Genomic DNA, 26,944 nt, shown 5'->3' with positions numbered 1-26,944 from the left:
CCTTAGGCTGCATGAATTGTTGTGTTCCTGACTGCTAATTGTTTCTGATTATGCACTCGTTTGATCACCTCACATGTTAGGAGAAAGGTCCTAAAATCAATCCAAATTGCTTGACAAATGTTTTCAGAAATGAACAGGGTAAAATGGTACCGAAAGGGCATTAGTTATCCAACTAGTGTAACCAAGTCCCCGAACTCATTTAATCTCTGGTTCGTAGGAATAGGGTGATTCTCCCATCACCCTATTTGGGTTTCTAATCGACCCACCCCAAATCGATTAGTGGCGACTCCTTGATATAAACCACTTGCATGTTAAACACTTAAAACCTAAGTCGCGATATGGTATGGGCTTGGGAGAGCCCGAGTTAAGTCCCGAACCTAGACTTAGCACGTACCAGGCGAGCCCCCCTTTTTTGCATGTTTGATAAAAAACAGGGCTCGGGAGTTCGGTCGCGACAGACTGGCGACTCCACTGGGGACTTGCATTTTTTAAGTGGACTTAGGCCAAAAATTTTTATCCTGTTCAAAATAATTTTTGTTTGGCAGCAAGGACTCCAGGTATGATCCTGACATTAAGGTGTTATTTGTCTTGCAGGTTCGAATTGATTATTTATAATTTGTTGTGCATGCTTTAATGATTTAGCACTACACCGTTGCACACACAACCACGCTGCCGGACCTGGGCCGCGATAGGGCATGTTAGGATGGTGTTAAGAAAGATACGACCTCGAACGCGAGCCCGCGATGTAGAGGTTGCCTTTCTTTTCCCCGAAATTTATTTCTAAAAATCGTAAAGAAGTATCTTTAGCCGCTATTCGCGTGACTATAAGATATTCCTTTCGATTTGGCCGAGGTTAAAAGGACTTGACACCAACGCGAGATCGCGACGGTCGGGCACCCTTTTAATTTCATTTCTTGAGCCGAGCCTAGATAGAAATCGAACCTCACTCCTCATGTGCATGTTGTTGCGATTGCCATGGTTCAAGGAAAGGTATATATATTCTATCCCTTCTCATTTTTTATATATACGGTCTACTTATTCAATTGATTTGTTACTGTTAGGCCACCCGTTGATTGCAGTCTATATACCAGGGATACGCTTATTGCGGAGCTTGTCCGTAAAAATAAGCGCCTCCAAGAGACCGTGATTTCCCCATCGTTTATAAAATGAGTATCTGGGAATGGCGCCCTTTTGTTAAAATCCCTTGTCTTTTATATTTTCCTAGTATTTATATTTAGGGGTTTTGGTTTTCTCCTGTAAAAATGTTTATGGGTTGTACAAATGTTAATATAACTCGGGCCGCTTTTTATGCTTTAAATAAAATTTTTTGCCCCTTGATGACACCATCGCGGCCTTCGGCCCAGTGGTATCCGGGGATGTAGCGTCACGGTCCGAGGCGACCGGGGTTCGAACCCCGGGGACGCCGCCTGTAATGTTAATATTAATAAAAACCCTTTTTGCTTATTTTTTTTTCTTTGCAAATAAAGAAAATATGCAATAATAATATGACTAAGTCATAGAATGATTCTTTATTGGGCATTATACTCATTCATATACGCGTTTTCGCAGGTAGTTACAAAAAATGGCCGAAGAAAATGTCCGCCTCAATAACATGGAAGATGAGATGAAAATAGTCATCAATGCGATCCAAAATCTCACAAAGCAGGTGGAATCCATTCATGGCAAGCTCACACCTACGCCTGCAGCAGTTGAAGTGGTGTTACCACCACCGTCTACTGGAAAAGACAAGACCTCCGCCAGCGATAGCAACATGCCCCCGCTAGAGGACGATCCGCTTCCCCTTGCTGTCAGGAAGCCTGAACTTGAAGCTGTACCGATGACAGAACAGGACAAACGCCTTGCAAAGGTCGAGGAGATGCTGAAACAGCTACAAGGCCCGCAGAATGCTGTCCCACTTGACCTGTCTATATACAAACGGGTCAAAGTACCAGAAAAATTCAAGATGCCGGAATTCGAGAAGTATGACGGTATCTCATGCCCCAGACATCATTTGCACATGTATCATGTGCGGATGACCCAGTACGTTGACAACGAACCCCTCATGATTCAGACCTTTCAAGCGAGTTTGACGGGGCCAGCCCTGACATGGTATATGTCGAAGGATGTGGATACTTTTAAGTCTTGGGATGATGCCGCTGATGCATTCCTCAAGCATTATCAATTCAACCTCGACGTCACCTTTACTCGTGACGATCTGGAGCGCGCTGAGAAGAAGAAGAGTGAGTCCTTCAAAGAGTATGCCAGCAGATGGAGAAACTTGGCCGCCCAGGTTACCCCACAACTCACTGATCATGAACAAGTGAAATTGTTCATAAAGTCTCTTCCATATGAATACAGACACCGTCTGGTTGGTACCACTGCTGAATCCCTTAATCGTTTTGTTCCTGTGGGTGAACGAATTGAAATGGGATTGCGTGAGGGGTGGTTTACAGACCCCACTTCCACAAGCAAGAAACTCGGCATGAAGAAGGAGAAAGAACCTCTGACAGATGCGGATGTTGCATACATCCAAGCCGTTCGTCCTTCCCCAATGATTCAAATGAGCAGTGGACAGCAACCGGCCTCAAGCCGCAAGCCGCCCCAAAGGGGAAATAACAAAAAGCAGTTCACGCCACTCCCTTTGCCTATGTCTCAGATCCTGCCTATTCTCCTGGAAAAGAGGTTGCTTGCTAAAGAGCCAAAGCGTGAAAATCCTGAGCGTTTCCCCAACTACGACCCCTCCAAGGCATGTGACTATCATTTGGGCGAAATGGGACATTCCGTCAATGACTGTGCTGTCTTGAAAAATAAGGTCCAGAAATTGCTAGGATGCAAAGATGTTTTCATTCCGCAACGCACCACCCAATCAAGCAGGAGGCGCGGATGTCATCATTGAGTAAACTGAAGACTCAATTTTCCTCCTTTAGAATAGAGGCATATTTAATAGTTTGAATCCTCCTATGTAGGAGCTTTTCTTGCTTTCTAAAGTCTCAGCTGTTTTCTAGAATTCCCAGTTTTCTGAATTTGTAATTATGCTTGGAATTTTAGTATTGCAATTTCCATTCCAACAAATGTAATTCGCCTGAACTATTCAAAAGAATTACAAATGTTTTGTTTTGAGGGCCTGAGGAAGTATCCCAAACCGGCCCGTTGATGATATCCAGCCATGTAAAGGAAAGTGTTCTGAGGCCCGGGCTTCCTCATGCTCCCTCATTTCTAAACTTTTGAAAATAAAACAAACGTTTTATCATTTTTCAAAAGGGCGAAAAAGAACGGTGGTGAAAAAGCATGCATGCTCATAGACCTGTTTGTCTTTCTAACTCGCCCACTTCGTGTCTCAGAGCATACTCCTGTTTGATTTATTATTACGAAAGGGACATTTGGAAATGACACAAACTGAAGAGCACATCAGCCCCTGGTAATGATCGCGGACCAACTCATCTGATAGGAGCAGTCCAAGCGAAGATCATCCAACCTTCAAATGAAACATGGGGCAAATTTCATTACTACCGATAATGAACTGGGGAACATGACTCTGACGTGCTAGCGAGCCGGATAGAGCACCAATGTCGGGACCTCTCGAATGAAGCATGACGAAGAAGTGCTTAATTGGAAGAGTAGACTATGGGGCATGCAATCCCCCAGTCCATAAAAAAATGGTGTATTTCGTTCCTAAAGTTCATCCACTTTAGCATAGAAATGACACATTCTTTCTTTTTATGTAGGACAAATTTGAGTAAAGATCCTGTGCAAGCAGCTGGAAAAGACTTCGCACATGACAAAATGGCGTCAAGGCCGATCCTGACAACCACAGAAGTCTCAATGGTAGTCATGCCCATGTTCGTCAAAGACCTTTAAAGTAGAGATTAGTTTTGCTGCGAAGTTCTCCACGCAAGCAATTGCACATGCATGTGCAGTCGAGAATCGGAGCATCCACAAGAAACTTCTCAACATGTTGGAACCGCATTGACACAGCATGCCCTGACAATAGAACCCTCTATTCGGGAGCACCCCTAATTATAGAGGATTTCATTCGAGCTTCGAGACCTAGAATATGGAAGAGCAGATTGAGACAAAGAAGGCTGAACAAAGTAAAGAGGAGAAAAGACTCTGCTAGCTTTGAAGGCAAAATGGAAGAAGGGTAATTTGTATCGTTCTCAATTTACCCTCAATCATCTCATTTCTAACATAAGCTCCTGTTTTTGTTAGGAGAGAATTATCGACATCCGAGGAAACTCAAGGAGTTGTCAATTTAATCTCAAATGAGGGGAATCACGAAGGGTAATGTTGTATCGTTCCCAATTCCTGTCCCTCAAAGAGCCGTTCATTAACACGGTCTTTCTTATTGCCTTACAGGTTTACCTCGTCGCTGCTGCAGCATAGGTAAGTATTTCTTTCCCTTAAAACTTTAAGAGTTGAAAGAATCAAAAGAAAGAGGAAGCATGTTAAAGCAAATAAATGCTTAACCTTCCCCCAAGTGCATTACATATCTTTTGGAAAGAATTTCGCATGGTAATTTTACCTGTTTAATTCACCAATTCCCTGTGAAAATCTTGACAATTCGACGAATGGTGTCGAACTGCTCCGATGTATTGAACGAGGTGTCTCAGGATGATGAGAGGCAATCCTTAGTCTATACACATTCTCACGTACCAAACCCATGTAAGATGAGCGAAAAGATTCCACTTCTACAAGGTAAAGGGGTTTCTCGCATAAGGAACGGTAGCCAAAATGACGAGAGGCAGTTCATTTCTCTGCCCCATACACTACCATTAATCCTTTGCTTGACCATTTGAGCCCATACACTTGGAGGTTCTTTTTAAATCACCCCTGTCAAGAACCACCCCACATTGGGGCAGCTTGAGGTAAATCAACATCACAGGGAGAATTCAGATTCAGAGGGAGCAAGAAGAGCATCCCTCCCTTTCGATCACCGCCCCTGTGACTTCGGCCTCGTCGTTTTCACAGATCCGGTGGTCCTCGACAGAGTCTTCCAAGACAAGCACACCGTCGACGGCCGGACAGTCGAGGCTAAGAGGGCTTTTCAAGAGAGAAGCAGCAAACTAAAGCCTGTCCAAAATGCCAATATCTTATTGATAACAGTGATGTTGTCACTGAGCAAGACAAGAAAGGATGAGGAGTTTGTAATATCTAAAATTTTCTATGATCATCAGCTGCAGCAGCTCGCACAAAGTGAAAAGATGAATAGAAATTTTCTTGCTCTCATTTGCATTAATCTTTGAATGTTATTATTGCAGGTGAACTCTCACGATAATTTGAGTGCCCTAGGATGACGAAGAGCAGTTCTTTTTCTATCCCATACACTCATATCCCTTGCTAGCCCAATTGAGCCGGCGATTTCATTTCGTACCAACCCAGTTGGTGATCATCCCCTACACCGGGGCAAGGCAAAAGTCACCACAGCTTGAACATCAGGGTCCGAAGTACCGAATCAAGATGAAGACTCCAAGAGCCTAATAACATTATTCTGCTCAAGCTTGTTTAGGTTAGTCTTGACAATACCAAAAGAGCAGCAATAAAATGCTGAAAACTAGGGGCATGAAAAAGCAGTGTGCCTGGTAAAAGCAAGGCCAATGCCCATGAAAAAAAAAAAAACAAAGAAAAAGAAAAAGGAGAAGAAGAAAAACGATGAAAAGACGACCCCAAAGGGGCAAATTTGAGTTCTTCTTCGATACAAATTCCTACTTTAGGAACTCTGTCTTGACAAAGATCTGTCACATGATAGAATAGTATCCAGGAAAATGCTTGACGCATAAGCTCCTCAAGAAAATGTTGTCAAAGATGCTAAAACACGGGATTACCCAGGGAGTTGTCCAAGAGGATCCTGATGATGAAGAAAAAGACAGGTGACAATGCCAAGATGATCACCAACTCTCACCCTTACACACATTTTTGAGCCTAACGATCCTTTCGTTTCTCAACCTGTGAACCGAGCCCACGTTACATCCCTCATGAAGTCTCTTCTGACTAGGACACTTGAATTAACGTGGAATTTCAAATGTTTATAAACAACGCTCGAGGAAGTGCGAGCAAGACTATTTCTATCTCGTTTTGCAGGGTTCTTGACTTGTAAACCCGGAGATGATTGCAGAATATTTTCTTTCATGGCCTTGACTTGAACAGTCACCTTCATTAAGCCATTGACCAAGCCTACATTACGACCCCGAAGAAGACCTCTCGATTGGCAAGTCGCTGCATCGCTTGCGAGAAAACTCGCCCTTGCGGATGTGATAACGGTCGATTGAGTGTTTTCGATGTTCCCGCATTAATGGACGGGACAAATAGCCCTTTTCAACGAGAGCGAGTGGAAAGTCCTTTCTGACTGAGAATCCCTCGTTCAACATCTTGAGAAGTCCACCTCCCAAGCGAAAATTGTCTTAATTGACCCTCGGTGGATGTTTGGTGATGCAAACATGGCGAAATCATCATGCATGAACTTTCAAATACACATTCTGGGATAGCCTAGCTTGTCTATCCTTGATGAATGCATGCATGTTTGCGCTAACCCTCTTTGACAGGTAAAATATCTTCAAAGACTCAAAGAACATATGACCTTTGGAGCGTCTCCAAAGATGTCACAAAAAATTCCTTCTGTTCCCCAAGCGGAATTGACATAGCATGCTTTTGCAGCTCAGAGTTCTAATCCCCAGTGATAGAACACGAAAATTCTGGCGCTGGAGAAGCCCTCATTATCATCCCAAGAGAGATGCCTCGAAAAAGGTCGGGTGTTCGGCAGATGATGCATCAAACCTCCGGGTAAGAAATCCCAGGTATTTCATCAGATTTCTTTTCAAACTACCCAGAAGGTAAACAGGGTGTTTCTTTGAAAAAGAAAAGCATCTTGACTAGCTGGTCAAGATATTTCATACGATATTCAAGAATAGCCTCAGTCGTCTATTTCTCCGATGAATACGTATGTGTTTGCACAAAAAAACTTGTCTGACAGGAGACACGCCCTTAAGAGGCAGGAACGTGCCCAGGTAAGTACATTTTACCCATGCCTGATTCCAAAAATCCATGTACCTACGATTGTTATGGTACCCTTTGAATATCGGATTGACCCCGTTGTTCACCCTCTGAACTTCGGATTGACCCCGTTGTTCACCCTCTGAACATCGGATTGACCCCGTTGTTCACCCTCTGAACATCGGAGTGACCCCGTTGTTCACCAATTGAACATCGGATTGACCCCGTTGTTCACCCTCTGAACATCGGAGTGACCCCGTTGTTCACCAATTGAACATCGGATTGACCCCGTTGTTCAACCTCTGAACATCGGATTGACCCCGTTGTTCACCCTCTGAGCATGGGACTGACCCCCATGTTCACAACAAATCCTCGGGCGAGGACCCCCAGGTGCTCATCGTTTGAGCCTTTTCAAGACCTGCTGGCGAGGACCCACCAGGCAAACCAACAAATCCTCGGGCGAGGACCCCCAGGTGCTCATCGTTTGAGCCTTTTCAAGACCTGCTGGCGAGGACCCACCAGGCAAACCAACAAATCCTCGGGCGAGGACCCCCAGGTGCTCATCGTTTGAGCCTTTTCAAGACCTGCTGGCGAGGACCCACCAGGCAAACCGTCAAACCCTCGGGCGACGACCCCCAGGTACTTTGACAAACAAAATCCAGTCAGTCAAGGCGACCGAAGAAAGGTCCGGGTCCTAGACAGACGATTTCCCCAGTCAAGGCGACCGAAAAAAGGTTCGGGTCCTAGAGAAAAACAATCCCCGTCAAGGCGACCGAAGAAAGGTTCGGGTCCTAGACAAATCATTTTTTCGTCAAGGCGACCGAAGACAGGTTCGGGTCCTCGACACACAATATCAACCATCTGGAATTACTCTACCCTTCGGCAAGGTAAGTAGCCCCAGGTATGTTTTTATTTGCTTTAGCATGCATCATCTTATATCGCATCATAAAAATGGGACTCTGGTCTCGCCAAAAATAACATTCATTGAGCATGCATGGGCCAAATTTAGGTGCCATTTTATCTTTGAACGTAACCTCTGCGAGCTCAATCTCTACGAGCTCACCTTCAAAGAGGGGCAGCTGTTGACACCTATTTTTAATTTGCCCAAAATTAATTGCAAAATTTAGGAGTTAATTTCTTTAATTCCTAAAACAAAAAAAATATTTCTATTTAAATGCATTGCATATAGACATTAGGCATATGTGCATTAATAAGGCCTATTAGAGCATATTTTCTTAAAATTTAAAAAAAAAAAAATCGAAATCGATTCGGGCCGGGTCGGGGCTGGGCCGACCCGGCCCTTTTCTTCCTTTTTCCTCCTGCGCGGGCCCAGCCCGTTTCCTTTTCTTTTTTCCTCCGCGCGGACTGGGCCTGGCCCGGCCCAGCTGCCCTCTTCCTTCTCCCCCGTCGCCCGCCGCCCCGTTCGTCTCGCCACCGACGGCAGCTGGCCTGACGCACGCGCGCCGCTTCTCACCGTCGCCGTCCGGCCGTGGAGGGTCGGATGTCAGGCACGCCGACGGATCGATGGCATTAATGGCCGGTCCCCGTCCTCCCCATTTCCCTTCTCCCTTATCCTCCTCCGCCCTCTCGCCTCCCTGTTCCTCTCGGCCCCCCCTCTGCTCTGCTCTGCTCTGCACCGGCCTGCTATGGCCGCGAAAGTCGCGGGGCAGGTAGGCCGGTGCAGGCCATCGTCACGCCGACGCGGGGAGGCACAGGTTCGTCGTCGCCGGCTATAATAGCCAGAGAGAGAGAGAGGCCGGTCGGCCATTTTAGAGAAAAACACAGAGAGAGCGTGAGAGTGTGAACTGAGAGAGAAAGAGGGCTTCCGGCGGCCACCGCCGCCTCAGCTTCAGCCATCCATCCCCGCCGCCGAGCCGACGGCGGCGACACAGAGAGCCAAAGCCGCCCCGGTCGGCCGGAGGGAGAGAAAAACAGAGCAAGAGAGAAGACAGAGAGAGCTGAGAATAGAGAGAGAGAGAGAGAGAGAGAGCGAACCACCGGAACAGGACAGAACCAGCAGCGTCGCCGTCGCCTTCAGACCCGCCGTAAGCCGCCCAGCCGCGCCGTCGACCGGTGAGCATCCCCGGGTCCCGATCACCTCTGTCCTCCCCTGTTTTTGCACGCGGTCCGGCCGGGACTCGCGCCAGCCGAGTCGCGCGATTCCCGGCCCATGCCGTCGCCGGTCTCGGTCCCCACTCGCAGTCGAGCGTCAGCCGCAGCCGTCGGAGCTGACCGTGCCGCCGGAGGAGGTCGAAACCGGCTGTTTCCACCGCGCACGCCCAGTGTTCAACAAAATGCCTCAATGAGGCCGGTTTTTGTCTCGTCGCCGGCCGGCGAACGACGGTCCGACGGCGGCTCAGGTGAGTGGTGTAGCTTAATGGTGGTACGAGGGGGTCATTTTGGGGGCGGCGCCGGTCTGGGTCGGCCGGCGGACGGCCAATTTTGGCTCCGCCGGCGTTCCTCCCCCGCGGGTCTGCGAGTTCGGGTCAGACCCGACCCGAATCAGCAGATCCGACCCGGGTCAACGCCCGGGTCGGATCCGTTGACTCGGGTCGGTCGAAACCGACCCGGATCAGCCGATCCGACCCGGGTCAACGCTCGGGTCGGATCCGTTGACCCGGGTCGGTCGAAACCGACCCGGATCAGCCGATCCGACCCGGGTCAACGCCCGGGTCGGATCCGTTGACCCGGGTCGGTTCCGACCCGATCCGGATTGACCGATCCGACCCGGCCCGGATCCGCAACCCGATCCGGTTTAATATTATATTTTTATTTTATTTTATTTTATTTTATTTAAAAAAAAAGAAAATTAAAAAAAAAATTAAAAAAAAATTAAAAAAAATTTTCCTTTTTTTTTGTACTATTATTTATATATGTATATATATATATATATTTTTTTTCTTTTTTTTTTCTCGAAAAAAAAAATTCAAAAAAAAAAATTTTTTTAAAAAAAGATTTTTTAAAATTATGTTATATCTAAGTGTTTTAATTTATTGTTGTATTATTATGCATGTTATTGTCTTGTTTAAATTAGACAATTCTGAGGTTGTGCGGTAGTATTTTGCATGTTAATTTTATTACTGTTATGCATGTTTTTAATACAATTCCATGAGCTGTTGTGTTTTTGAATGTCATCTGACTTAGTTAAGGTTAGAACTTAGGCTGCATGAATTGTTGTGTTCCTGACTGCTAATCGTTTCTGATTATGCACTTGTTTGATCACCTCACATGTTAGGAGAAAGGTCCTAAAATCAATCCAAATTGCTTGACAAATGTTTTCAGAATTGAACAGGGTAAAATGGTACCGAAAGGGCATTAGTTATCCAACTAGTGTAACCAAGTCCCCGAACTCATTTAATCTCTGGTTCGTAGGAATAGGGTGATTCTCCCATCACCCTATTTGGGTTTCTAATCGACCCACCCCAAATCGATTAGTGGCGACTCCTTGATATAAACCACTTGCATGTTAAACACTTAAACCCTAAGTCGCGATATGGTATGGGCTTGGGAGAGCCCGAGTTAAGCCCGAACCTAGACTTAGCACGTACCAGGCGAGCCCCCCTTTTTTGCATGTTTGATAAAAAACAGGGCTCGGGAGTTCGGTCGCGACACATATCCTAGGACACGTTTTTTTGGGCACTGCGACGGCTTCGTTTTCATGTGGCGTAGACAGAGTAGGTAAAAAGAAAGAGGTGAGACAGCGACCCCGAACATTGAAAGAAGTTTCCTATAAATAGCCCCCTTCAATGAAAGGTGAAGGTCACAATAAGAAAGAGACTGAGCTTAACACAAGTTGAGAGAGAGAGAGAGAGAGAGAGAGAGAGAGAGAGAGAGAGAGAGAGAGAGAGAGAGAGAGAGAGAGAGAGAGAGAGAGAGAGAGAGAGAAGATGGGAACATTTCTAGGGTATGCGTTCACTTTGAGCCTGCTCTTTTGCATGGCTCAAGGCAAAGTCCTCCGCTATGATTTTGTGGTGAGTAGGAACATCCCTTTCTCGAGCTCTTTAAGTGTGTCTTTTTTGGGCCATATAGAAGATTTAGTGACTACTTGCCATTTGTTACTAGTTTTAGACACTTTTGAGAGGCATTGCAGTTGACCACAATCTCATTACTCGTAGATGGTATCATATTAGGTTGTTACAACATTTAAGTAGAATCTCTTTAAGAGGCATTGCTGTTTATCATATAGAACATTTAGTGACTACTTGCCATTTGTTACCAGTTTTAGAAACTTTTGAGAGGCATTGCAGTTTATCACGATCTCATAACTCGTAGATGGTATCATATTAGGCCGTTACAGCATTCAAATAAAATCTCTTTGAGAGGATTTGCAGTTTACAATATAGAACATTTAGTGACAACTTGCCATTTGTTAATAGTTTTAGACACTTTTGAGAGGCATTGCAGTTGACCTAGATCTCATAACTCGTAGATGGTATCATATTAGGCAATCAATATAAGAATCTCCTTATTTCACAAATGATCTTCACATCTAAACCTACAGCCAGCTAAATCTTAGACTATGCTCAAGGCCGAGAATTGCAGCATTCAAATAGAAAACTACATGCATTTTTCTGAAGATTTCGACACCTTGACAGTTTAGTAGTAATACGCAATATCTACAATTGCATAATTTATTTACTTATTCTTTTCGGATGTGGTTTCGATCCCATTTGGAGTCTTTAATCCAAAAGAAAGTGCAGATGCAGGTCTTTGAATTCATTAAAGTTACTCATAGATAATGATGCACCAGAAGGATTCTGCATCAACATAGGATGATTTTTGTTGCAGGTGAAGGAGACATCTATTAAGATGTTGTGTGAGACGAACCGGAGCATAATGACCGTGAATGGTCTATTTCCAGGGCCGGAGATCCGTGCTCGCAAGGGTGACACCATTTACGTTAACGTCACCAACAAAGGACTTTATGGAATCACTATTCACTGGTAACAATAAAACCACCTCCAACTCTCTCCCCCTCTCTCTCCCCTAATCTTGTACACATGTGCAGGCACGGAGTGAGACAAATAAGAGATCCCTGGTCCGACGGTCCGGAGAACATCACGCAGTGCCCGATCCCTCCAAACTCAAGCTTTCTTCAGAAAATCGTACTCACCGAAGAAGAAGGCACTCTATGGTGGCACGCTCACAGCGACTGGTCACGTGCCACTATGCACGGTCCTCTAATCATTATGCCCGCCTACGGAAAAATGTACCCTTACAAGTTTGACCAAGAACACGCAATCGTCATCGGTATTCTACTTTCAACTAACTTAAATGACATATTAAATTTTTCACTCAATCAAACACATGCATAAATAATAATTTGTATTGTTTTTCTTAACAAAACTATAATTTGGCATGCAGCTGAATGGAATGCGATAGATACTGTCGCGACCGAACTCCCGAGCCCCCTGTTTCATCGAACATGCAAAAAAGGGGAGCTCGCCTGGTACGTGCTAAGTCTAGATTCGGGACTTAACTCGGGCTCTCCCAAGCCCATACCATATCGCGACTTAGGGTTTAAGTTTTTAACATGCAAGTGATTTATATTAAGGAGTCGCCACTAATCGATTTGGGGTGGGTCGATTAGAAACCCAAATAGGGTGATGGGAGAATCACCCTATTCCTACGAACCAGAGATTAAATGAGTTCGGGGACTTGATTACACTAGTTGGATAACTAATGCCCTTTCGGTACCATTTTACCCTGTTCATTTCTGAAAACATTTGTCAGGCAATTTGGATTGATTTTAGGACCTTTCTCCTAACATGTGAGGTGATCAAGCGAGTACATAATCAGAAACGATCAGCAGTCAGGAACACAATAATTCATGCAGCCTAAGGTTCTAACCTTAACTAAGTCAGATGACATTCAAAACACAACTCATGCAATTGTATTAAAAACATGCATAATAATACAGCGATAATAAAAATAACATGCAAAATATTACCGCGCAATTCTCAGGCTTGTCTAATTTAAACAAGACAAAAATATGCATAATAATACTACGATAAATTAAACACTTAGATATAACATAATTTAAAAAAAGAAAAAGTTTTTTATTTTTTTAAAAAAAATTTTCGAAAATAAAAATAAAAATAAAAATAAAATAATAAATAATAATAATAATAATACATAAGAAGAAAAAAAATTTTAATTTTTTTTAATTTTTTTTAATTTTTTAAAATTTTTTTTTAAAAATAAAACCGGGTCGGGCGGATCCGGATCGGAACCGACCCGGGTCAACGGATCCGACCCGGGCGTTGACCCGGGTCGGATCGGCTGATCCGGGTCGGTTTCGACCGACCCGAGTCAACGGATCCGACCCGAGCGTTGACCCGGGTCGAATCGGCTGATCCGGGTCGGTTTTGACCGACCCGAACTCGCAGACCCGCGGGGGGGAGAAACGCCGGCGGAGCCAAAATTGGCCGTCCGCCGGCCGACCCAGACCGGCGCCTCCTGAATCCGGCCCCTGGGAGCTGCCACCAAGCTTCGCCACCCGCCTCGGTCACCGTCCGACCGACTGCTCGCCGACCGGCGATCGAATCAAACCCGACCTCTCTGAGGTATTTTGTCGAACACCTGACGTGCAAAGACAAAAATGGAAGATTTCGACCTGTTCCGGCAACCTGGTCGGCTCCGGCGGCCTAGCTTACCTTTGGTGACGACGTATGCACGGTGGGGGACGACGGTATGGACCGGGACTCGCGCGAAACGGCCGGCGCAGGTCCCGGCCAAACCGAGCACAAAAACAGGGCAAAACAGAGGGGCTTCTCGGCCAGAAGGGAGCTCACCGGTCGACGGCGCGTCAGGGCGGCTTTCCGACTACTCCGTGGGCGACGGCGACGCTGCTGGTTGTCTTTCTTGCTCCGGCGTGGCCTCGGTTTGCTCTCTCTCCCTCTCTATTCTCTCTCTTGTCTCTCTCAGTCTCTCTCTGTGTTTCGCCGACCGGGGGCTCTCTCTCTCTCACTGTGTCGCCGCCGTCGGCTCGGCGGTGGGGATGGATGGCTGAGGCACGGTGCAAGCACGGCGGTCGCCGGAAGAGCTCTCGGTCTCTCTGTCTTGCTCAGTCTCTCTCTTTCTCTCTGTCTTTTAGAAACGGCCGACCCGGGCCTCTCTCTCTCTCTGGCTATTTATAGCCGGACGACGGACCCCCTCTGCTCCTCTGCGTCGGCGTGACGACGGCCTGCACCGGCCTACGCCACCCCGCGACTTTCGTGGCCATTGCAGGCCGGTGCAGAGCAGAGCAGGGGGGCCGGTTCAAAACAGAGGCAGAGAGGAAGGAGGAGGGGATAAGGGAGCCGGGAAATCAGGGAGGACGGGACTGGCAATTAATGTCAGTCCCGTCGGTGTGTTCACCCGGCCCTGCTCTGGCCGGATAGCGACGCCGAGGAGCGGCGCCGCCGTGCGTCGGCGTGACGTCTCGAGCAGGGGAGAACAGGGGCGAGAGAGCGACCGGCGAGGGGGAAGAAGAAAGGAAGGGCTAGGCCGGGCCGGGCCCAGCTGCAGGGGGGAAAAAGAAGAAAAGGAAAGGAAAGCGGGTCGGGCCCGCGCGAAAGGAAAAAAAGAAAAAGGAAAAGGGGCCGGGCCCGGGGGAAAAAAGGAAAAAAAGAAATGGGCCGGGTCGGCCCAGCTCCGACCCGGACCGACTCGATTTTTTTTTTTTTTTATTAAACTCTATAATAGACTCTATTAGTGCAAATGTACCTAATTTCTATATGCAATGCATTTAAATAGAAATATTTTTTTGTTTTAGGAATTAAAGAAAATTAATTCCTAAATTTTGTGTAATTAATTTTAGGTAAATCAAAAATAGGTGTCAACAGATACGAAGGCCATAATCGACAAGGCTCTTGAATTCGGAGGCGATCCAGACTTGTCCGTGGCCTATACCATAAATGGTCAACCGGGAGATAGTTACCCATGCTCTAATGGTACGAATTTTAAGTATATAGTATATACGTAAGTGTGATATCCACTATTTATTCAAAAGAAAAGGTCTTATTTATAGGTGATGAGATCTTGCAAAACTATTATTCATTAATACTAATCAATGATGATCGATATATAGTACGCGTAATTTCAGGATCTCCACCGGTATTAGTTAATATGTTGACTTTTCTTTTCCTTTGGCAGGTTTGGCGTACAATATAACTATTATGCAAGGAAAAACAAATCTCTTCCGGATTATCCATTCCGGGATGAATGAAGAGATGTTCTTCGGCATAGCCAAGCACAAACTCATTGTGGTCGGAATGGACGGAGCTTATCTAAGGCCTTTTAAGACCAATTATCTCATGATAACTCCCGGTCAAACGATGGACGTTTTGGTCACCGTAAACCAAGCCCCCGGTCGCTACTATATGGTTTTTAGTCCGTTCGTGGACACTGGGGCCCCGTCCAATAAAAATGTCACAAGGGGGATATTGCAATACAAAGGCAAATATAACCACTTGGAGACTCCCGAGTTACCCAAGCTTCCAGGTTCACCAACAAGAGCGACGCCGGAAACTTCACTATTCAGTTGAGGAGTTCGAACAGCAAAGAACATCCGTCCAAAGTTCCGATGAAAATCACTAGGAACATTACGATCGCGGTGTCCGTGAATCAGCAACCATGTCCTCCTAATATTAAAAAATGTGAAGGCCCGGGGGGCACTACTATGCATTTGGCAAGCTTGAACAACATAAGTTTTCAGGCTCCATCAATTAGCATTCTCCAAGCATACTACAAGTACATAAATCGCTACAGCCACGAATTTCTCTCCTATTTGTTAGGATCGAATATTTTTCTCACACCGATAGAGTTGCAATGCATTGAACTGTTCTCCAAATTGAACAAATTTAACCGGTTAAAACTTTCGTCATCTTAAGCGAAGGCAAAATTCAACATCTAAATGTCCATAACATTATGTTTGTGGTGTGTGCAGCAATTTACAAGGAGTCTACAACAAAACTTTTCCGGATGAACCACCTTCTTTGTTCGACTTCACCGGAAACCTTACGGCCTTGGGGGAAGCTGCCATTTTGACTACCGAAGTGTTGAAGATTAACTATAATGACGAGGTTGAAATAAGATTCTAGGGGACCAATTTCGGAGCAGCGGAGAATCACCCAATGCATTTACACGGGTATAGCTTTTACGTCTTTGGGATGGGCAATGGAAATTTCAGCGAGACCGAAGTATCAAAGTATAATACAGTGGATCCACCTTATGTTAACACCGTCGGACTCCCCAAAAACGGGTGGACAGCATTAGATTCAAAGCCGATAATCCAGGTACTACAATTTCATCAGTAGAAATGCATAGAAACGTATACTATTCACTGTCAAATGGATAGTATCTAACTATTTATTATCATGCATCTACCATTTCGGCATTAGTTTTGCATAAATTTGTTCTTGTATATGAATGCATAATTGACAGATAATCCTTTTATGGGTGCTTGCAGGAGTGTGGTTCATGCACTGTCACTTAGAACGCCATGCGAGCTGGGGAATGGACACAGTCCTCATCGTCCGAGATGGGAAGAGAAAACATCAGAAAGTTCGTCCGCCGCCCAAGGACATGCTTCCTTGTTCCGTGTCTTGACTAGGATGTTGTTTTCTTCAAGTTCGTTGCCAGGGCAGAGGCTCTTGAAATCCCAGTGGGAATGAATCATCTGCTGTTTTGTATCGGAGTTTGCAATTTTGCATCATTCTAGTAAGTTTCAATTTGCCACACATGTTTTCGCAAGCAAGAAGGTTTTGTTCGATTCCAAATAATTGTGTTATTTTCCTAGTGATTCGAAATGTACTTGTCCGTTGCCAATGGTAATTCCAGAAAATTAATCGATAGAGATAAAAATTTCAACGATGTTGACCAAAAGGGTGTTTACAATGCGTTCTTAATAAGATTGTCAAAAAAATAACCGGCACAATTTAAACAATCTAATATGTAAAACACGAATGTCATAGCCAAAAATGCATGCCAACTTGCGGTTTTGACATGTAATGAGTCAATACAAGTGGACTAGAATTTAGAACCGATTAAAGAAGGTCTCATCATATCTCGAACTTTAGATTGACCTTGTCAATGCGAATTTGTTGCGATTAATCTACTCTCGAACGAGATTGTCAGCATTGTTATGTCCTTATTGCGATAAAAAAGATAAATCGATGCATTGTTCTCTAATAATTTTAAGCTATTAAAAACAAGAGTAGAGTTTGGTATAGTTCATGCGGTCCATAAAATTAGTATATTAAGTAACGTGGTGAGTTGCAAGCGGTGAACTTTGTAAATTATTTAGCACTATTTAATAACTTACTTCACTTAACTTTAAGATGATATCGACCATCACAGAATAATAGAAATTGCGCGAATGTGTTTCTTGGAATTTATTTGAAGCTTTCATAAAAAGTGCTTTATGCCTACTTGGCCAAAAAGATGATAGAGTATTTACAGTTGGGACTTTAATTATATAACTCCAGAACACCCACGTCATTTAATCAGAACCACTTGCTAAATTTTTAATAACGACACTTCCACTTGTGTAGCCAAAAGATGCGGTCCATAGATAATGACATTGTCAAAAGATAAACATGTGGTTCTAGGGTTTCGATATTAGTTTGACCAAGGTGTGAACAGATTGCAATACTCTTGTTTTGTACGAGGGTGGCAAAAGAATAACGCAAAGTGGAGTGGTTGAGGAGATACCGAAAAAGAACACTCAATTCCATCATTAGTTCACCTGTACAAATTCATGTTTTAGGAACATGGGGGGCCTTCGTCTTGCAACAGCTGATCTTCTTCGTGGAAACAGATTGAAAGAGTTCGAAGGACATTGCACACTTTTCCCCCCTTTGTAAAACCCACCTTTCTTTGGGTCCTCAAATGTTGGGATTTGGGGTTAGGGGTATCGTACATTTTGCTAACGTGATTTGTAATATGATGTCTAGTCCCAGCGACATGTAGATACATCGGTACCGAAGTTAGATCCAGCGTCTCCTCGATCTAGGCGGTGACAAGTCAGATCTTTTTGTTGCTGAGATTGACAATGAGAGAGAGAGAGAGAGAGAAAGAGAGAGAGAGAGAGTCATTTAGTACTCATTCTATTGTTGCATACCCAAACACAAGAATACTCGAATTCTTACGGCACAAACACCCCCTCTGTCAATGTCTGTTGTCACTGTACAGGTGCCGCGGTGTTGTCAATCTCTCTTGGACATGGGGCTTCAGATCAAGTATGAAATAGCACTTTCAACTTTCCCATCACCAATGTTATGCAGTGTCAATCCCTAGCACAAACTCATTATCAAAGATCGCCCAAAAAGGTTATCACCGAAGAAAGTTTGCAATTTTTCAATTGGGTGCGTTACTCGTGTTATTTGCAATCAGTTTTCTAATAATCTAACTTTATTCTCGTCATTTGTTAATAAGACCCTAAGAAAAAATTATGAAAGAGTAATGCAATTAAACCGGTGGAAGTAGAGATCAATGTTCGAATTTTCACATTCTTAATATCCAACTTAAGCAGAAAACAATATCTTAGCATATACTTCAAAGAAAGCATGTCACTTAGAAAACAACCTACAAAGAACATAACAATTTCATTCTAAGATTCACTCATCAATAGAGAGATCCTTCACAAGGACATGAACGATCGGCTCATCTAAAACAGTTTCCTAGTTTACGGGCTCATCAATATTAGCCTCGCATCTCAAATATCTGGATCATTTGCCCAAACCATGGGAAAAGTGTAAAAAAAATCATAAACCTTTTGCATTTGTTCCAATTTAGTCCGAAACCTTTTTTTGGTGCCAATTCAGTCCTAAACCTTTTGCACTAGTACCAATTCAGTCCTAAACCTTTTTTTGGTGCCAATTTAGTCCTAAACCTTTTGCATTTATGTCAATTCAGTCCTAAACCTTTTCCATTGGTGTCAATATAGTCCTCAAACTTTTTTTGGTGCCAATTCAATCCTAAACCTTTTGCATTGGTGCCAATTCAGTCCTAAACCTTTTGTATTTGTGCCAATTCAGTCCTTTCGGCTAATAGCTATTCACGTGTCGAAGGACTGAATTGGCACCAATGCAAAAGGTTTAGGACTGAATTGGCATTAAAAAAAGGTTAAGGACTGAATTGGCACTAAAAAAAGGTTTAGGACTGAATTGGCATTAAAAAAAGGTTAAGGACTGAATTGGCACTAAAAAAAGGTTTAGGATTGAATTGGCACCAATACAAAAGGTTTAGGACTGAATTGGCACCAATGCAAAAGGTTTAGAATTGAATTGGCACCAAAAAAAGGTTTAGGACTAAATTTGCACAAGGTTTATAACTGAATTGGCACCAAAAAAAGGTTTAGGACTAAATTGGTACCAATGCAAAAGGTTTATGACTTTTTTGACACTTTTCTCCCCAAACCATACATGTCACTGACTCCTAGCAACTATTGATGGGATAATTCAGCATACAACAGCAAAAAGACATAGCAACAAAAATCAATACAATTTATTGCCAAGGATAAACAAACATGAAAAGAAAATAAACAAGAAAGTTGAAAGAAGCAAAAAACTGGGACTGGTATGTATTATGCTGCCCCCCAATTCTGTAACTGGGCTCAAGGACATCTTTGTCAAAAAAGTAAGTTTTGAGCTAGGAAAACTTAAGCCCAGTTTATATTGCACACTCTTATGAATTGGGTCATTTGGAAGAGATAGAAGAAGTATGATACAATTTCGCCCTAATTCCCAATCTCAATTCATTTTCTTCGGATCTGGCTTGCCCACAACGATGTTGTTTAAAGAGCCATTTGGAGTAGATGTGTCACTTAATTGACCAATTTATAATTTTTTGTGACATGAAAATTAGTTTATCGTTAATGTATCATTGGTGTATCAACTTGGGTTTTGTGGTGTTATTATCCCATGATTTATTTGGAATTTTCCTAGTTGGTCAAAAATTTGTGCCCATGTGGACGCCTACTTGTTAGAATAATTAAATATTAAACAACGCCTTCATCTAATAGCTTAAATTTTTAGAACAGTTGGCAGCGGTCCCACAAAGTCTCACACTACCTACCTACAAAATGATATGTATAGCCCAAAATTTTTAATAAAAGATAAGAACTTATTGGCTTTTCTATAGAAATAAAAAAAATTTTACAAAAATTATAATGGAGTTCTACACGATTCAAGTTACTCTTCTTGTCAATATTATGGTTGTGAAATTTGAGGTGTCCACTATAAATTAAAATCTGAAACCCTAGAAGCACAAAGCAAAAGCTTAATCTTAGAAGCAAAACTTCCCTAACACAAAAGATATATTAAAAAGTGAGGTTCCAAATGTTTTACCATTTCGCACCATTTGCTTTGTAACATGCAGATGAAGGAATTAATCAGGAGATTGCTTTCTCAAATTACTTCAACAGATGAAGACAGTCCCAGTTTTTTGTTTTTGTATCAGTTAGGGTTTGATGTGCTTCAGAAAAGAAATCACATAAAACATGCATGGACTGTCATGAAGGAAATAAAGCAAGAGATAAGACACTGTTGAGTGGTCAACATGAAAGCTATTTGACAAATGAGAATCCATGCCTCTCTTTATAGAGCTGGCGTTGTCCTATTAACTGGTCTTTGGTTCCATCTTGAAATAATCAAATGCCGTTAATTTAACCAATATTCTTCTCTTAATTGGCATCCTGATAATAAAAAATATTGTAATAAGTGTTGTAGGAGTGCTTGTTAATTAACTAAATAAGGAAAAATTACAATTTTCAATGCATTACGGCCATATAAAATATGGATAGTGCATTGAAAATCAAATTTCTTATTAAGTATGATTGATGGGACCAATGGAGAATACACAACCACAAAACTTAGAAAAGCTGAAAAGAAAACGATAAGTACACCTCAAACACTAAGAAAAGCTATCCTCGACCACAACAAAAAAGATGATAAGAAATTTTTATGTGATTGCAAATTCTTACGAATAGTGGGTTCAGTTTACATGATTAAAACATGACATTATGCAACATTCATATAAGTTTTTGTGAGAGGTAGGGCATCACTCTACCAACAGTGTAGACCTTCCCAAGCAAATATTTTATTGGCTACTGTATGGAGGCTTACTTCCTCCATCTTTTCGCATAATTAGTCTTTTTGAAATGCTAGGGGTTTCTCCTAAGTTTTTGTACTTCATCTGATTAATGATATTCACATATTTATACCCAAAAAAAATTCAAATGTTTCGTCATGTACAACGTATCATTAATCCGCTCTCTCATGTAATTTAATTAGCAATGAAATAAGAGTATGAATCAATAATCACTTGTAGCAAGTAAAGATGATACAAAATAGGTACCTGCAAAACCCCAGCAACTTTTGACTCTATTCTATGGAATTATTATTTGACCCAAAAAATAAAAAGAAACAAAAAAAGGAAAAGGCCTTGATTGCCGCCTTGTATATGACCTGTATCCCCTCTCCTCCATGGATTTTCTCTTGTCTTTGCCTTCTTCCATTCCCTTTAAATCAAATTTCTCCTCCTCTTTGTCCCCAAGGCAGAGAGAGAGAGAGAGAGAGAGAGAGAGAGAGAGAGCGCAGTGAAAAGGTTACAGAGACTCTTCGATGATGGGTCAAGCTCCCAACCGTGGAAGCTAGTAATCTCCAAGAGCAAAGGTAAGTGCTTCGATAGTATCATCCCGAGTTTCCAATACCCAAGAAATTGAGTCATGTGTGATGTGATGCTATGGTCATTTCAGAAATAAGAATAGGATCAAAAGAAGAAAGAAAGAACGTGACAAGATGACACATTGCTTTGCAGGTTTTGACGATGAAGCTCAAATGAAATGTCTTGTTTGGTTGAGTTTCTGAAAATGGACCTGCCTGGCTCCCTGAATGCCATCTAAGAAGCAGCCTTTGCCAAAGACAGAGTTGGGTACTTCCTTAGTTGGCATGAGGGGAGCCATGCAGGCCCTAATACAGGACATCACACATTACAAGCAGGCAAACTCAGGTCATCAACAACCTAAGATAAGTCATTAATTTCACCAACTTAATTTCTCGTTCACTTCTCATTAGCCAATACGACTTATCCTAACTTGCCTCCTTTGACATGTAGGTCTCCCTTTGGATGAGCTAAGCTTTTCTCAGCGACATACATATATTCTTTCCCGAGCCGATGCAGTGTCATATGGATACTTCCAGCAGATGTGAAGGTTCGGATTGAAGATCCTCGTGAGACGGTCCACATAAACCTTAGAGAAGCGAGGTGGGGCTTCATTGCGGTTTTGACCCTCAAATTGGTCCTCCCTCTCTCTCTCTCTCTCTCTCTCTCTCTCTCTCTCTCTCTCTCTCTCTCTCTCTCTCTCTATTTTTGTATATCCTATACTCTTTTGCTTCTTCCCACTTATGGGATAACATAGGCCGGTAATAAAAATATACGGGTAAAATTTCTGAGTGGACCCTAAAGGGGTCAATTCCAGAGAAATTGGAATCAGAAGTAAAAAGATCATGCATGCATGTTGAACTAATGGGACCATGTAAGATAATGTAATCTAGCTTTAAATGATAAAGAAACCAGTGGGACCATGTATTTCCACTTGAATTGATAAGAGGTAATTATGCCTGCAAGATAATGTCGCTCGAAGTCTCATTGCAACCCTACTTATGAGATTGTCATTTCACATTATATGACATGTTTCATGGCACTGTTCATTTTGTCTCCATTTTACCGATTGATCAAACTTTTAATGTTTTCACTAAAGTACATTCGCAAGGCAATTTTTAAATCTTTTCTCTAAATTTCAATTGGCTTTATCTACGTCACCACGGGTTAATTCGAAGATTCTTTGTTGATTGTGCATATTTTTAACTGATTATAATTGATATTTTGTATAAATAGTCATTTTAAAAAGTTCATAAATATCTCGTGTAATTTTTATTAGAGTTAATACCACAAAAAACCTCAAACTGATTCACTTGTAATAAGTTTATCATCTATTAGTTTCTATTAAATTTTACTATCAAATTGCTTAGTTGGATGACAGTTAATAAGTGTATCAGTTTAGGAGTTTACCTTTCGGTTTGTCACAGATTTACCAATTTGTGGTATTTTGTAGTATTAATCTAATTTAACGGATGGTAAATTTGTCATAAGTATACTAATTTGAAGTTTTTAGTGATCAAAAAATTAGTTTGAAATAAATTTATTATAAATATATCAATTTGAAATTTTTCATAATATTAATTTTTTTTAATTATGAAATACACAGTAATTACAAAATTATTTTTCCCACGTGACCTTTCTTCATCACTCTGGAAACTCTTTATTGACAGATTGCTCCCGCATAATGGAGCCCTGTGATTGATTTGATGTTTCGTATGGATGATGCAGAACTGGACAAGATGCTTTGCCCTACTTCCAAGTTCCAATTCTTATCTTTCAGGTCATATTCCTGTAAAGTTGGACGGTACGTGCGGTCATGTCGTGTACAATATTGTCGGCTACATTATTGGATGGAACTTTGTGCTAGTGTCATTTTCTAAAACAAAATCCCACGATTCACTTAAATCGAAGCTCCGGTGATGTCGATTTCCATATTCCAAGTGCAAAGAAATTCATGATCCAAGATATATATTGATTTTAATAAATTATATAAGGTCCATCGACCACGATATAATTATCTGTACATAGAAGAAATTCGCATTTTCTCCTAAAAAATATAACGATCCAAGATTTTCGTATTCTCTATTCACATGTAACGACTTGGATGTCTGACGGATCCTGACGCTATAGGTCAAATTATTTGTAGGATTCTGGAATGAGATGATGATGAATGGAAGAGACGACAGACGTGTAATGCAGGGCGGTCTTGGCTAAGTGGACCCTGGCTTCCAGGCTTTTGATGTGACTTAAGGTCTTGGTTTCAAGCGACAAAGCTGCTTCTCGGTACTATAAAGATCTTTCCCATTTCGTGGACCGACTGTGTACAAGGAATCCCCGAACATAGTGTTGAGATAGTTTTACGTGCAGCTTTTATTTTAAGACTAATGTGTTGTGCTAAGAATCGTTATGTTTTGATATGGTAATATGAATAAAATATAGTGAAGCGTGTATTCATTTCAGGATTGTTTGTGAAAGAATTTTCCTTCTCGACAATTTTGGTACGATCCTTAAGTATCAAAATCAGAGGACTCAATTTCGTTTCGATCTATGAACAAGATTATGTCTAATTTATTTCCAGTGGTGGTGAACGATGGTAGCTATCGGTAGGTCGCTTCAATCATTTTAGGCATCGGTCAATAGTCAATTCATTAGGCCATAAATGCAAAGGTGAATCAGCTCATTGTCAGCCCATGTATCTCCAAATATCGATTGGCTTCATGGAGTTTAACCATTTTGAATTGAAATAGCTGCTTGCAAGTGGGGCCTGCTAGAAGTGGTCATACATAAGTGCGTTGAAATAGTCATATCAATACCAGCTAGGAGATTTGTAGGCTTTATTTTCACTAGCCCTCAAGAAAACGCTCAGCCATTTTCTAGTAGCTAGGAGATATTTACCTAGTTTTGTAAAGAAGCACTAAAATTATTCAATTCCAAACATTACAAGTACAAAGGTTCTCCATAAGAAGTAAACTGAAAAACATCCTCCAACATTTTGCCATAAAATATGCATAAAATCCATGCAAAAGATTGATTTCATTTCATTCAAGTAGTATGAGCAAGTTACATAGTAGGAGCATGAGAAATTGAAGAGCCCAAAGGCTTGAGGTTAGGTTTGAGACCCAACTTTTTGGCAATCTATTGGCTTGCTGGGCTTCGCAAAGCGATCGAGAGGTTGAAGATGATGAACAGCAAGAGGAGCTCCAACAATGGAAAGAAGGAAAGAACATAAGCAATAAAAAAGAAGAATAACACATAAAAGCTAGAAGAAGAATGGCGTTGTTTTGTCTACCTCACGCCGTTGCCTTTATACATAGGATGGCCAACTAAAACTGACTGTCACGTCAGATAAGTCCGGTGAGACTTGATCGAAAGGACTTGATTTCATTTACACTCAAATGTTGAAGACTAAATTGACTCAATTAAAATGTTTATAATTCAATTATTTCCGTGCAATGGGTTTTATGACTTATTGTGCCATTGCCCCTTTTACACGCATATGCATATACTGTTGCGCTAATACTTACATGATAATGAATCAATCGTGGAATTTATGAGTACATAATTCTAATGTATTTAGCGTATTCTTTTGACTCTAACCTTTTTGTTTTCTTGGTCAGAATTTTGACTTTGACCTTGAGCACACTTTAATAATAGTATGATAGAATAAATATTATATCCGATATATATTTATATATTTTTTGGTGTGAATGTAAGTTGTATAAATCAGATAAAGTACAACAGTTTCGGGACATCCCCCAGCATCACAAATAGTGCTAATAATTCAAAAAGATGGAGATAGTAAGTCTCCATATAGTAGTCAATACAACATTTATCTGGGAAGGTCTAATTTTTCGCTCTACCTCTTACATTTTTACGGACCTTCGCCAAAAGAATATGGAAGTCAGTTGACTTGTTTTGAAACCATCTACTGCTGCGCTCCATCCAAATGCAATTTATGGTTGCTAGGAAGGACAACTTGAGGAGTCTTATCGCCAAGTCTTTGCCCTTTGTTGACCTAATCATCCATTGAAGTTCTTAATTCCATCCTCCTAAAGGGTGCCTAATCCCATGTTGTGCTAGGTTACAACGCCATATGCTGCTTGTCCACTCACACTGGAAGAACAAATGTGTTTTGTCTTCAATACCAGCTCTACATAAATTACACTAGATATCAACTGAAGACATCCATTGTGCGACGATCCCTGCTGTAAATAGTCTATCTCTGTAAACTAGCCAACCAATAAAATTGTGTTTGCTAATGTCACTAGTCAAAATTAGGTTATACCACTCCACAGCTGGTCCTACGTGTCTGAGTTCATCATATATATCTTGGCAACAGTACCTTGAACTCGGGATAATCGACGTTAGAATGGGTCGCAGTTTAAGGAGACATCTCCAGCTCCAAGCCATACTACCCTTAATATCAAGCTGCATAATTGGGGTGCCTCTGCATTTGGTGTTGTGAACCCAAACACTCCAAAGGGAAGAGGAAGGACGATTGATGAGGTTCCATAGCATGCGGCCTAGCAATACTTTGTTCCATATGTTTAGATTAGGCGGCCCTACTTCTCCGTCCCTTTTAGGTGAGCAAACTACTTGCCATGCAACCTTGTGCGAGTCATGATTTGTTGTATTACCAGCCCATAAAAATTGTCTAATCCTCTTCTCCACCTTATATATAGTGTGCTTTGGAAGTAGGAACATTTGCATTTAGTAGGTGCAGATGGAGATGAGGACTAATTTGGCTAACTGTAGACGCCCTGCATAACTGATATACTTCATGTCCAAACTTTCAATTTTCTTGAAGACCTTATCAATAAGACTCTTACAGTTTGTGTCGGTAAGTCTTCTGGTAACAAAGGGGATACCCAGGTATCTGATAGGGAGGGTACCTAGAGAAAAAGGCACGTGGTCTGGCATAAGATGCTTCTCTTCCTCATTCAACCTAGAAAAAAAATTTGACACTTGTTTGGGTTGAACCGCAGTCTTGTGAGAGTTGCAAATTCGTCTAGGGCATCTACATGGCAAAGGACGGAATCTACATCTCCATGAGAAAATAATAACAAGTCGTATGTGAAGCATAAGTGTGTGATTCGTTGTGTTTTGCAGCGCCAGTGATACTTGAAAGAAGAAGCAGCAACTTTCGCACTAACAATTCTGTTAAGAATTTCCATAACCATTACAAAAAGGTATGGAGAAAGAGAATCACCTTGTCGTAGCCCATTCATCATTGAAGTTCACTGAAAATGTTGGAGTAGTAATGCACTCAGCTATCAAAGCAACCAAGTCATGGGGAGTATTTATAGCTTTG

General features: G+C 42.2%; 1 long non-coding RNA gene and 1 pseudogene across 1 annotated transcript; both read left to right on the top strand.

The window, feature by feature from the left end:
- The first annotated feature begins 10,820 nt into the window (after nt 1–10,820).
- LOC130136912 (laccase-14-like) lies at nt 10,821–16,625 on the top strand (annotated as a pseudogene).
- A 6,656-nt stretch (nt 16,626–23,281) lies between these two features.
- LOC115686413 (uncharacterized) lies at nt 23,282–24,087 on the top strand. Its single transcript, XR_004006349.2, has 2 exons — nt 23,282–23,437; nt 23,780–24,087. It is a non-coding gene; the product is annotated as an uncharacterized LOC115686413 (long non-coding RNA).
- The last annotated feature ends 2,857 nt before the right edge of the window (nt 24,088–26,944 follow it).

The sequence above is a fragment of the Syzygium oleosum genome, unplaced genomic scaffold, assembly GCF_021117445.2.
Source record: "Syzygium oleosum isolate NSW1041296 unplaced genomic scaffold, Sole_v2.1 Sole_v2.54, whole genome shotgun sequence".
NCBI lineage: Eukaryota > Viridiplantae > Streptophyta > Magnoliopsida > Myrtales > Myrtaceae > Syzygium > Syzygium oleosum.
The sequence above is the reverse complement of the archived record's forward strand: the minus strand, read 5'-3'. Positions and strand labels throughout refer to the sequence as shown.